Genomic DNA, 12,484 nt, shown 5'->3' with positions numbered 1-12,484 from the left:
GACAACTGATCCCATTCCACTCCCTCCAGCACCACTGCTCCAGCCTCTTCAGGCAGGTGCTGAGGGAAAGGCAGGATGGGACTCCCCAATGCAGCAGAGCCGTCTGCATCCCTGGCTTAGTCACTACCCCAGAGCCACAGGGATGCAGCAGCTCATTGACACCAGCAATAAACCCCACCAAACCAAAGAAACAATTCCCTGAGTCAAGCTCCCCCCTGCAATACATCCCCTGACTTAAGGGAATTGTACTGAATGGTCCCTAGAGCCATGCACCATGAATTCCTCTGTAACACAGCCCCACCACAAGTGACAGACATCCTGAGAGCTCTTCATGTGACAGCAGCTCATAGATCAGCCTGAATTCCCCCCTCACACTGCCCTACTACCCCACAGAACTTGGTGGTCCCCAGTTCATGTGAAGCAGGACCACTGATTGTCACCATGGAACTAATTCTCATTGATGAGTTCTATGGTTACTATAAGGTTTCACTTTGAAAATATCATGGACCAAATTTTCACAAAGGATTACGTGTGAAAACTACAAAGCATTATAAAAGCATCTTTAAAACAGGGATCTATTTTGCATTTGAGCCAGTGATCTGTGCATTCAATCCAAAACACATTTCCCTAGTGGAAGGAGGCATGGGAAGCAGCAGGGCAGGAAGTGTCAGCCAAGCTTTTTCTGGCTCCTCTCTTTGTACAGGCTGACTTTCTCCCAGTTGTTCCATTTGTGGAAAACTAGGCTACACAAAGCTATGGCTAAAACACAAGTGGCTGCAGTAACAGCCACCACAACAGTGAAACAGGTGGAGGCAGCCACAGGAATAGAATAAAGGGGAAGATTGGAATCCCTGATAGGACTCTGGCATGCCTTGTCCTCTTCACATTGTATGAACCTCAGAGGTACCATCGCTTGTAAACCCGAAACTAACAGCTGGTAGTGTAGAACTGAACTTTCCTGATATCTTTCCAACCTCTTTGGGATCTTAAACAACAAGATTGAAAATAAGACCAAATCACAAGCCACCACACTTAAAAACCCCAGATTAGGATTTCCCCAGACCATGGTTCAAGGTGTCTAAACCACTAAAAGCTTAAATCCTGCAACATAGTCCACACAGTAGTTTTTGATACACAGGAGGGTATATGACAGTCATTATTATCAAACAATTTGTCATCTTTTGATGATTGATACACACAGGCTCATCACCTCAGTATCAAATTATTATTCTTTCAGGAAACTTGCTTACAAGTTAACCAAGGACTTGATGCACCTTCCAACCCAGGCCACACAAGAGAAAAACATCAGACACTGGAACTGAACAACTGGTGCCAAGTAAAATGAAATAAAATAGCAAATATTCTTTTAGGATTACTGGCAAAGAAGAACTTCAGGCCAGCTCTATGAGTTCACTACTATGTACCACAAACATTTCCTCCCTAACCTCAAAGAGACATAAAAGTATGGAAGGAAAGAAAAAAGTTACTTTTGATAGATTATTTTGGAAAGAGTATATCTTGTCTGGGGAAAAGAACATAAAGTATCAGTATTTGACACAGCTTATGTCCCTGCAGGAAAGAAATATTCTTAGACATATTTTCCTTAAAAAAGAAAAAAAAAAAAAAGAAGAAGGAACAGGCTTATCATCGCATTATGTATAGAGATCCTAACAAAAACAAATTCTTCTACAGACATCAGTCTGAAGATTACATTTTCAAGTAAAAATGGAGACTGAGCAATTTCCCCTAAACATAGAAAACGTATTGTGGAGGTGCTACATGAGAAGAGCAGAACATACAGTGATGCTGTCACAAACCATGTGTAGGAGGGGAGTGGGAGAGTGGGCAGATGCACAATAACAGAAGAACACAGTTCCAGAAAAAGGGTGGGTTTTCTCTGAAATGCATGTGTCATCCTCAGCTCAGGATGTAGAAATACAGAACTCATGAGATTCAATGAATTCCCATTTGGGATAACAAAGCCCATAAGGCTTCAGCATGTCCAGAGCCCCGTGTTATCTGGGCACAGCCTCCAAGTGATGAACCTCACCAAGAGATCTCCCCCATCTTGAGATACCCAGAGACCTCCCCCATCTTGAGATACCAAGATGGGGATGCTTCACTGGAGTTCCAGCTCCTGTCTGCCTGTTCCCAAGCTGGCATGAAGCATCAGCTTCCTGATATGCTGATTTCACAGTTCCCAGGTTCTGTTCTCTGGCCTGCCCTACCAGCTGAGACTCTCAGGGCTGGCACTGCAGGGCTGCAATGGCCACAGCTGTGACCAGCACTAGGCTTCACCTACCAGCTTGCAGGCAGACAGACTGGATTTGCTGAGCAAATCAGTATTTGCAGTCTATAAAAACCTAGTGGGTGAAACCCAGCACTAATTCAGTACAAAAAGAGAGGATGTACACAAGTGATTCTCTCCCCTGAAGCATATCCACTGTCAGGGGTCCAGTTCACAAAAATGAGCTTCTCTCTACATAAATCATGTGGGTAGTGCAAAAACAAAGTTAAAACCCAGCCTAGGAGCCATGCTGAGGAAGTGTGACTCAAAGTTGTTCCCAAACATGCAGAAAAAAAGGGAGGCATTGATGGAGTGGGAAAAGCTTCATAGCCAGAATGGAGACTGTTGTTTCCAGTTCTAAGCTCTAGAATATACAGGAAACTGCCTGGAAATCAAAACCAGTTTCAAACAGCTAGAAATGGGAAAAGGCTGTCCTAGGCAATAGTTGGCCAGGATGAAAACTGGACAACTCAGTATTTTGTCTACTGTCATGGAAATCCCATTTGGACAAGGCAGGTTACAATTCCCTAAGGGAATTAGGCTCCCTCCAAAGCAATGCCCTGTCTAAGTTGTACACAATACTGCGCAGGTGCATGCACGAGGTATTTCACAAAATCTGCAACAACCATCATCCCTGTCCCTACGAATTGTGCACCTATTTAAACTTCTGCTCCTTGCTGAGAGGCAGGACAGGTTAGGCCAGGCTTGGAGGTGGGCACACAGCTCTGAGTGGCCTGGAAACCAGAGAGCCCTGGCTCACTGAATTAGCTCATGTCCACCCACAAGCACAGGTAAAGACCTTCCCTCTGCTGCTATTCCAGCCAAGCTAAATGGCAGGGGTGGACAGCCTTTCCACTCTGCTCAGGAAGCTCTTCTCTCCACATCACCTCTTGAGGGATGCTGAAGGAGGTGATGGAATTGTTTTTATAGGCACAAAACAACTTGGAAATTCCAGGGCAGAGTAACAAAGTACTTAAGTCAACCATTTAAAAGTATTCCTAGGGATTGTGTGTATTAGCATACCCAGCCATTTCAGTGCCTACAGGACTATGTATTCCTAGAAAAGCAGCAAAGTAATCCTTGCAGAAAGTAAAAGCACAAAGCTAACTATGGAAGCACAGGCTACAGTTATAAATTGCCTCCTGTATCACTCACTGTTTAACCCACACCCTTAGTTACTAGTCACATACTAGTTATCCTATAGGTATGTAGTTCTAAAGATACAATAACACTGGAAGTAAGTTAGCAAGCACATATCCATGCTGTATAGGTTCCATTTTATATTTCCTGAGAGAAAATATACTAAGGTTTAAAAAAAAAGCTCTACATTCTCTCATTCTTATTTTACTCGATATGCAAAATCAATGTGGTCTTCTCAAAGTTCTGTGCTGGAAATTAGTGACACTGAACTAGAACAGAGAAGGTGATATATAAAACTGTGTCCTGACTTGTTCTGTACCTTGAGTATATCTATTTTATTAATTGAAAAGCAAGCAATACCAAAGAAATGAAAAGAGGCAAGTTGAGGTAGGAATGGACCTAAATCAGATCAGTTTTAACATCTTTCCCTTCTTTTTTCTCAGACCACCAGAATATAGATCACAGCACTGCCACCACCTTTAGTGGTCATCACCAAGAATATGGTGATGATACAGAAACATTTCAAATACCACCCACACACAGAGAGCAGGTTTCTGTCTTGAAGGCCTTCAGTTCAATAGTGACAAACATTAAATGCAACTAATAATTAACCCAGGGGAGAAAAAGAGACACTGCTTAGCTACCTTCATCTTGGGAGAGTTACTGAAAATGGTCATCTGCTCTTATAAAATTATTTTTCCTATATCATGGACAAAGAAAATGAGATAATATGTTCCTAGTAAAATAAGAGCAGTCACTGTGGGATGAGACCAAAGACTTCTGGCTCCAACAGTGGTCAAAATTGGGTACCTAACAAAGAGTAGAAAAGGACAAACATGGATGATAATTTCAAATACTCCAGCAGGTTCTGGTTGTTTCAGACTGCTGGGCATCTGTGCCAGGCATTTCTAGTTACACAGCCATCCTCACCAGCTGTTTTCCAGGAACTTGTGCAGCCTCTTGCTGAACCTTCCTGAATTTCCATCACCCACAACATATGAAGGCCAAGTTCTGCTGCTCAACTAATTATCCAAAGTACAACTGCCACAGGTGAGTACCTACAGACCAGCAAGGAGCCAAGATAAGACAATTCCCATTATAGAATCATGAAAATCCTTACAGTCAGCCTTTGTTGCTGCCCCAGTTGTGCCACGGCAAAGAAAGGCTTTGCATACACCAACAACTTCCCTAACACCAAGAAAATGATGTAGAAAGGCCCTGCAGAGACCGATGTCTCTGGTTTAAAGAAATACCCGAATTATGAGGTAGAGGTATCCCACCTGCAAGCGGGTATCCCACCGGCAAGTGCCAATCCGAGTTGGCAATTCAAGAAGCACATTTGTTTCATCAGAATCCTAAACAAAATACAGATAGTATTTCTAGCAAGCACACCCATCCTGTGGTTTTCCAATGATCCTTAAGTTGCATTAACTCCAACTATTGCTCTGCTTGTATTTTTTTTTTCATATTGATTGAAAATATTGATGTCACATTCTAACTAAGTCAAACAGGGCCTCCTGCAATGGCTCACTAAGGGCAACAGCAGACATTTTATTGATTTCAATGGGTTTGGAAACAGGACCTTGATCATTTAATCCAACATTGCAATGTGCAATGTTCCCATCTTCCCATCTTCCTCCCTGCCCTACCTGCTTTCACCTTTGCTTACTGTGTTTGGTTCTGGCCCTGTAAGGGCAGAAGCTGCTGGTAACACAAAAAGGATCCAAGGGACCATTGTGAAGGTTCTTCAGACCTGCTGGGTGTGATTCCCAAAGGGCAGACTGTGCTCCCCAGGCTCACTCCTGGCATTCCCTCACCCCTGCTGTTACCTGGCTGGACCTGCTGCAAAGGGGTAGGGCCCCAGCTGCTGCAGGAGCAGCTTCCCAGCCTGATGCCTGCTCCACTCACAGCACCTGGAATGTCACCACAGCCACCACCACAGAGCAGGGGAGCTTGCTGGGCTCTGCTTCCAGCCTGCTGCTCCCCCAGTGCCACCTGGTGCCACAGACAAGTGCTCCAACAGCCTGAGGGAATGCTCCTTCTCTAACCCTGCATCCTGATACAGGACAGTTTCAAGCTTAAAGGTAATTATCTGGGAAAGAGTCACAAAAAGCAAGTTTCACGCTGAAAGATATCTGCATATATGTCACTTGTGTCCCGGACAGATCAATCCTACCACTTGTAATTTAAAAGTTTCTATTACCTTGTTTTCCCAAAAACAAAGGGAATATTGCCAATGACCAACCTGAGGAGTGAAAAGGAGGGCTCCCCATTCTAACCCAATTGACCTCCCTGATGAAGTAGCTTAGTTCATTCACAAATCATCCTGTTACAATAATGTGGCTGAACTACAGTGCTGGATGTAGTATAAAGACGTTAACAGAAACATCTGTTGATCTGTAAACAGAATTCTGTTCTCTCAAAGCCAAGAGGATGATGTAAATAAATATAATTTTACCAATTAGAAATATATGAAAAAATAATTACACCAGGGCAGCAAGAGCTTGTAACAGGAAAACTCACTTGTTTGCCACTGGAAGCCTTAAGCCAGTGTGACCCACATCTCATCCACTTTAAATCCTTTCAGTTGCAACCTTGCTGCTGCACATAATCTGCTAAAGCAACCTTGCTGTTATGTGTAGTAGTGTGCCTGCACTTCAGTGTTGGACCAGGCAACATAAGTTCATGTTACAACGGGCTCTGCCTGCCTCGAATTCAAAGGTTACCTGCCCACAGTGACCAAATCAAAAGCTTGACTGATTGTTACTTACACAATTATTATTTAGTATATACAGACATGGATTTCCTCACTGTTTCTAACAAGAGAAGACCTGTCTGCTAGTTGTTTATAAAACCAGAGGATAACATTTTGCACTAAGGATTCTCTAAAGCTCCCAGACACTATCTAAAACACACCCCAAGTATCAGCCATAGTAAACACAGTAACGCATAGAACATTTTTTCTAAGCCAGATGGTTTCCACCTTTGCCTCACCAAGGAAATAGGGTGAGATTCCTTTACTTTTGGAGTCTCTTCCCCCACCAAATAACTTCAGTAGTCCCAGTGTGTGACCAAACCAGTACAGACACAGCATTATTGCCTATGGAATACTGAATTCCATATACGCAGCCAAACGCCGCCTTTAGCAGGCATTTCTTTGGAAAGGACAGTAAAAGAACGAATGGAATTTGCTACAGAGTGAATCCCAAGGCCGAGCGCTGTGTGCCCCCCTCCGGCCTTTCGTGTAGCACCCTGGAGAGAGCCCAGCACCCTGGAGAGCGCCTGGGGCGGGGATTCACCAGGAGCGGAGGGAAGCACCAGGAGCGCAGAGCCGAGGGGTCAGGAGCCGCTAGGGACCCATCCTGGTCCCCCCTGCAGCCACTGAAAAGTCAGATTTGTAAATCTAAGCAAGGCAGATACGTTTCCTGCGGCACAGGCTGGTTTCTGCTGGAAACATGGAGGCACGGGAAGCACATCCGCGTTGTGCTTCCCACCAGGAGTGCCCGAGGAATGGATGGCAAGCGATCGCCCTCTCCTGGCCAAGCAAAGCTAAAGCAGCCTTGGATTCACACTTCGTACAGCTACAGAGCGATTTGTGTCGGAGGCACCTTAAAGCTGATCCAACCCCATGCCCTGCCATGGGCAGGGACGCCTTCCACTACCCCAGTCCCTTCCACTAGCCCCGTCCAACCTAGTCTTGGACACTTCCAGGGATAGGGCAGCCACAGCTTCTCTGGGCACCCCGTGCCAGCACCTCAGCACCCTCACAAGGAAGAATTTCCCCTGGATATTCACTCCAAAAAACCACCCTTTTCCCAGTTATTGTAGCCCTGCATGCCCCTCTTCAGCTGTCCTGTAGCCCCTTTGGGCTGAACACCCCCAAGTCTCCCAGCCTGGCGCCAGAGCAGCGCTGCTCCATCACTGAGCATCTTCATGGCCTCCTCTGTGCCTGCCCCAACAAATCCAAGTCTCTCCTGTGCCAGGCCCCTCAGGATGATCCAGCTGGGGTCTCACAGGAGGGGAGCAGAGGGGAACAGCCACCTGCCTTGACCTGCTGGCCACGATTCTGACACGCCCTGTGACAGCTATTTCAGCTTCAAAGCAGCCCAAACACAAAGTTTTGGGATAGCTGAAACACAGCCCTGGTTTAGGGTGAGACAAAACAAGACACTCCCTGTAGCAGAACCACTGTGAAATTCTTGGTACTTCTGTGAAGTCCAAACAAACAGTCTACAGGGGAATTTCTAGAGGAAACACCTGAGAAGACCCAAATACCCAAGGCAGCAGAAATGAAGACATTTTTCCCTGCATGACAGACAAAAGCCAGAAAGCCAGATCTCAAAGCAAACCCACCAAGACACCTGGGCCTCTGACCAGGGTACAGGGCACTGCTGAAGGGCCCTGCCTCCTTCCTGAGCTTCTGTTGTTCTCTGAGCCATTGTTTACCTTCTTCAGCAAGCACCTGCCAGGTGACCTTTTCAAAGCATTTCATAACCTATTACAAATAACTTTCCTAAGTTGTACAAATTTTAAAAGGAATTTTTGAGTCAGCTAAATACACAGATTCCTCAGAAATCACAGAGGATGTAACTTGTTATCCTTCTATGATTTAAAAGTGCAATGCAAATCTCACTTTCAAATACTGGCTTTTTCCTTGTCCTTCTTAAAAGTAATACTGTAGTATAATTTTTAGGTTTTGGCTTCCAGGCCTGTGTTTATGGCACCATAGACTGAAAAACTCCTCAAAGACACACACATAGAAATATGTATTTGATGCACAGCATTTTCTTTCATTGTGAACTCATCAGGTTTAAGAGCTTGTCCATACCAGTACACCTTCAGTTGTGTGAAATAAAGCACTACCCAGAATCAGCAGATACATCTCACACAAAGTATATATTATCATGAACCTATTCCTCAAGTACCTTCCATTTCCATTCCTTCCTGGGGAAGATGAGGATGAAAAATATGTCTTTTCAAACAACTAACAGGAATGGCTCCCAATTCACAGAACAGAGGCAGCACTCTGTCGAGATTAATCGCCTTCACTTTTGAAAAGTAGTATCTTTCTAACAAGAACAATTTCTGAGAAACACTCAGTGACTTCTCAGGAGCCTTGGGAACAAAGACCTTACAAAAAGGGAGCTGTCTGAACCACTTTCCCAAACAACCTCTTACTATTATGAAGACATGAAAATGCACTGCAGAGAACATTACCAAAAACACCTCCTTGCAAAAGCACGCTGTAATCTGACAGGCCAGATGTAATTGGGAGCCTTGCTGGAACTCAGCTGTGTTCATCACTTCACTATTCCTACAACACTTAGTGACTTCACATTTCACCAAGACAACAGCACTGAAAATGATGAATAAAGACTCTGGCAATTTACCCATTTCCTTGTCCTTACTCTGGAAGTCACAAAAGAGATGCTCTCACTTGGAAATCAGACATCTGCCTGACTGGGGCTAAATTGATTGCGTACTGAGGTGGACATGGGCTGGAAATACTTCTGCACAAAGCTGGCCCTCAGCTGCCAGAGGTCCAGATCTGAGCTGGACATATCATTTGTACATATGTGGCAAAAGGGCAGATGATTCATTCACATGGGTTAAGGCTGAGCTCTTCATTGGGAAGGGATAAAGGCAGCAAGTGGAGACTTAATATTAAAAAGACAGACAAAAAGAACCGTCAACATCTCGATCTAGACCAAAGACATACTTCATCCCTGGCTTTCCCTCAGTTTATCATCCTCAAGCTCTTGCAAAGAGCAAAACAAGCTTCTATCTCCACAACAGCCAGCACCGGATTACAGCAGCATTTTAATTCTACTCTGCCCTCTTCATGCACTTGTGAGCGGAGTGTGTAATAGAGGTGATCCTCCCTCCTGGCTCACAGAGCTGCCAGACTGAGAACTCCTTTCAAGACAGAGGATTTTTTCAAGACAAGTTGCTGGCACAATTCACACAATGGGTTTTCACCATAGGAGTTAACTGGCCTGTATGGAAAAGGCAGAAGCCGGACTTTGTAGTGAGAGATAACACAGACAAACACTAGCTAACATTTAACACATTGCTAGGGATGTGAGAAACCTAGATTTAAAATCCCAGGTGTCCTATCACCTCAATGAATTAATGGCCCAATTAAAACACTTATTTATGTAAAGTAGAACAGCTTCCAAAAACAGAAGGAACAGCCTAGTCAAGCACTAATATATTCATCTGGGACCTCAGAAACCTCTCTGAATCCAAAATCTCCAAGTAAAGCCCCAACCACCAGTCTTTTGACAGAGATTTGACACTGTGCAATGGAGCAGACTCCCAGAGCACTGAGTCAGCCAACACATCCCACTGGCAGAGCTCACTGGTCAGGTGTAAAAGCAGCAAAGGCACCTCAGCACTTTGTGCCTCATCTTTCAGCTGGGTTCAGTTGTAGCCTTGTGCTCTCATGCTTATCTGGTCTTTGTTGGTGCTGGCTTCAAGGTCACTGCATTGTCCACCATTCCACATTGCAGAGATATCCTGAGACATCATTTCCATACTGAAGGGAAACATTTGCAAACTTTTCAAAATCCTAAGTAGAACAACACAATCCCTAGGATTCACCCCTCTGTAATTGCAATCAGCCAGCAGACAGGATTTGCAAGTCCCTTCCCCTCCTTTAGGCGTCCTTTCTCCTCCTTGAGGACACAAGGATACACAGCAGAGGGCTTTCTTAACAACAATCAGTCTTTAATTCAACATCTGAGGAGAGGGAAGGTGTGGCAGAGAGGAACCACTAACACTGTAACAGCTCAGCATCCCCTGCACTGCTGCAGGAGTGCAGAGGAGCCAGGAGTGAAAGAGCCAAGGAGGGGGAAAGGAAAGGTTTCCTTAATACTTGGGTTTTTTTTCCCAACCAATAAATAATGTTTTCCCCGAGTGTATTGGCAACGCTGGTGCTGAGCACCACACGGTGGCACTCCAGCCCCGTCTGTCCCCAGCCGCCCCGGCTCTGCCGGTCTAAGGAAAAGCAGGTGTCTGATCTCCGGGTGCCAGCACTTCACTCTGCCTTGAGCTGTGTTCTCAGGCTCTGACACAGGCAATACTGTTTAATACTTCAACGCAGTTGAGAAGAATAAAAAGCTGTCCACTGGGCAACTGGTTTTTACTGCTTGAAATAAAGAATAAACTACTTTCCACTAATTTTAAGCTTCTCTTGGGAAGGGTGACATCCATATTTTATCTCTTCCAGAGCAGTGAAATGGCAATTCTGCTGTCCTCAAACTCTGCTACAATCACTGATCCCATTCTCCTCTTACCATAACCCTGGCAGACAGGTGCCACCAGTTTGTGTTCTGCCACTTTGGAGCAAGCAGGAAGAGGAAAACAGAACAGCAAACCATCCTGAGTGCCTCCTTAAAGAAATACTACTGTAAAACTAAGGAGACCTGATGATGAACCTGATGTAGTTGACAACATCCCTACTCATGTCAGGGGGTTTGAACACAGAGGCCTTTCAAAGTCCCTTCCAAACCAAAACTATTCCATGATTCTACAATGATACCCAGGGTATTTTAACACACTAATTTTAAGGAAAATCTGCAGGCAATGCCCTGACCCCCTGGTAGAATGGTGGTGCTGTTCTTCCTGCCTACTGCCCGGAGTCCTCTCTGCCTGGCAGCAGCCACCCAGGGCTCCCCAGGTGCTTTTCCTGTCTAAACACTTCCCACTGCAACAACCAGAAACAGCAGCAAAGCCATCCCTTACAGTGACCTTAAAGTGTTAATTGCAGTGTGAGAGGTGCTCACAGACATGAACAGATCCTATGACCCTGACATATGTGATTTTACATTGCATTTAAGATGAACCTCTCTGCTTCCACTGCTCTCTGCAGTACACAGGACAGAGCACAGTGCTTCCTGCTTTTTGCACCATGATACCTTTCTAATTTCTCCAAAGTTGCTGCTCTGGTGTGGTTCAACACTTGGAGGAGGTTACATCATACAATCTATGGTGTAACTGCACACAGTACACAGAGAGTTTCCCCATGAGAGAGAACAACACAGGATTTCGCACCAGCCCTCAGCAGAAATGCCTTTGGGATTTAGCGATCCCTTTTGACACACAGGAAGGACAAATCTTTCAAATGCAAAACAAGTTGGTTTTTGCCATAAACACAGGTGCCTTGGAGAACAGTGTTTTCCACAACCTCATCATCCCCCAGAGGCAGAGAGAAAACTGTACCCAGCAAGGACAGAGAAGTAACCTTTTCAAAGTCTCCTGCTGGCTTTTGCTCTGTACAATCTCAGAGTAGTTGCTGGTGTGCAGTCATGTGTAAGGGGACTATTGCTAAACTAATCACATATCAAACTGCATGTGTGTGCAGGAATGGTGACTTCAGCTGCCAGTTTGTACAGGAGAGTACAAGAAACCTAATTATTCCTATTTTGTCCTGTTATTTCTTCTCCCAGATTGATTCACTCTTGCTGTTTTAACCTGTTCCTATGCTGGGAAAAGAAGTTTCTGCAAAAATGTGTTTGGCAGGATTCTACGTGTGGTCTCACCTCCCACAACATCCTAAATTGTGAGATAGGTACTTAACCTTGCACCACACAGAAATGCACTCAAAGTGAGACATGTGGGGGAAGATGCAGCTGTAGCCTAGGAGAAGAGTGAGGAGGCTGTGCAAGAAGATGCTATCAGATGAGAAACAACACGAAATCCTTGTCCTTTTGAGGAGCACAGAGGCACACCTAGCACCATTTATCTTCTCTGATCTCCTCTTGGGAGTTTGCCAGTTATTGCAGCCCCAAGATACGTGAAAAGTCTCTGTTTCATCCCGCATGTCCAAAGAATGAGTCAGAATTCTTCAGTTTTCAGCCTCAGAGTTGTTTATTATATCTTATCTATAAAAATTTTCTCCTGTCCAGCCGAGGTCTGCTCAGCAGGACAGCCAGCGGCACTCCGACCGCCCTTGGGGCAGTGCTGGCTCTTTATACTATGAACTACATATAACATGTTTACAATGACTTTCCAATACCTATCACCTATCTTAGACAGTGAACTTCTATTCTAAAC

General features: G+C 44.9%; 1 protein-coding gene across 12 annotated transcripts in view; it reads right to left on the bottom strand.

Moving 5' to 3' along the window:
* Positions 1-12,484, bottom strand: part of ANK2 (ankyrin 2) — a 277,320-nt gene that overhangs the window by 150,834 nt on the left and 114,002 nt on the right. The gene's annotated exons all lie outside the window — the stretch shown is intronic.

Source organism: Molothrus ater, chromosome 4 (assembly GCF_012460135.2).
Source record: "Molothrus ater isolate BHLD 08-10-18 breed brown headed cowbird chromosome 4, BPBGC_Mater_1.1, whole genome shotgun sequence".
Classification (NCBI taxonomy): domain Eukaryota; kingdom Metazoa; phylum Chordata; class Aves; order Passeriformes; family Icteridae; genus Molothrus; species Molothrus ater.
This window is presented reverse-complemented; position numbering and strand designations above follow the sequence as displayed.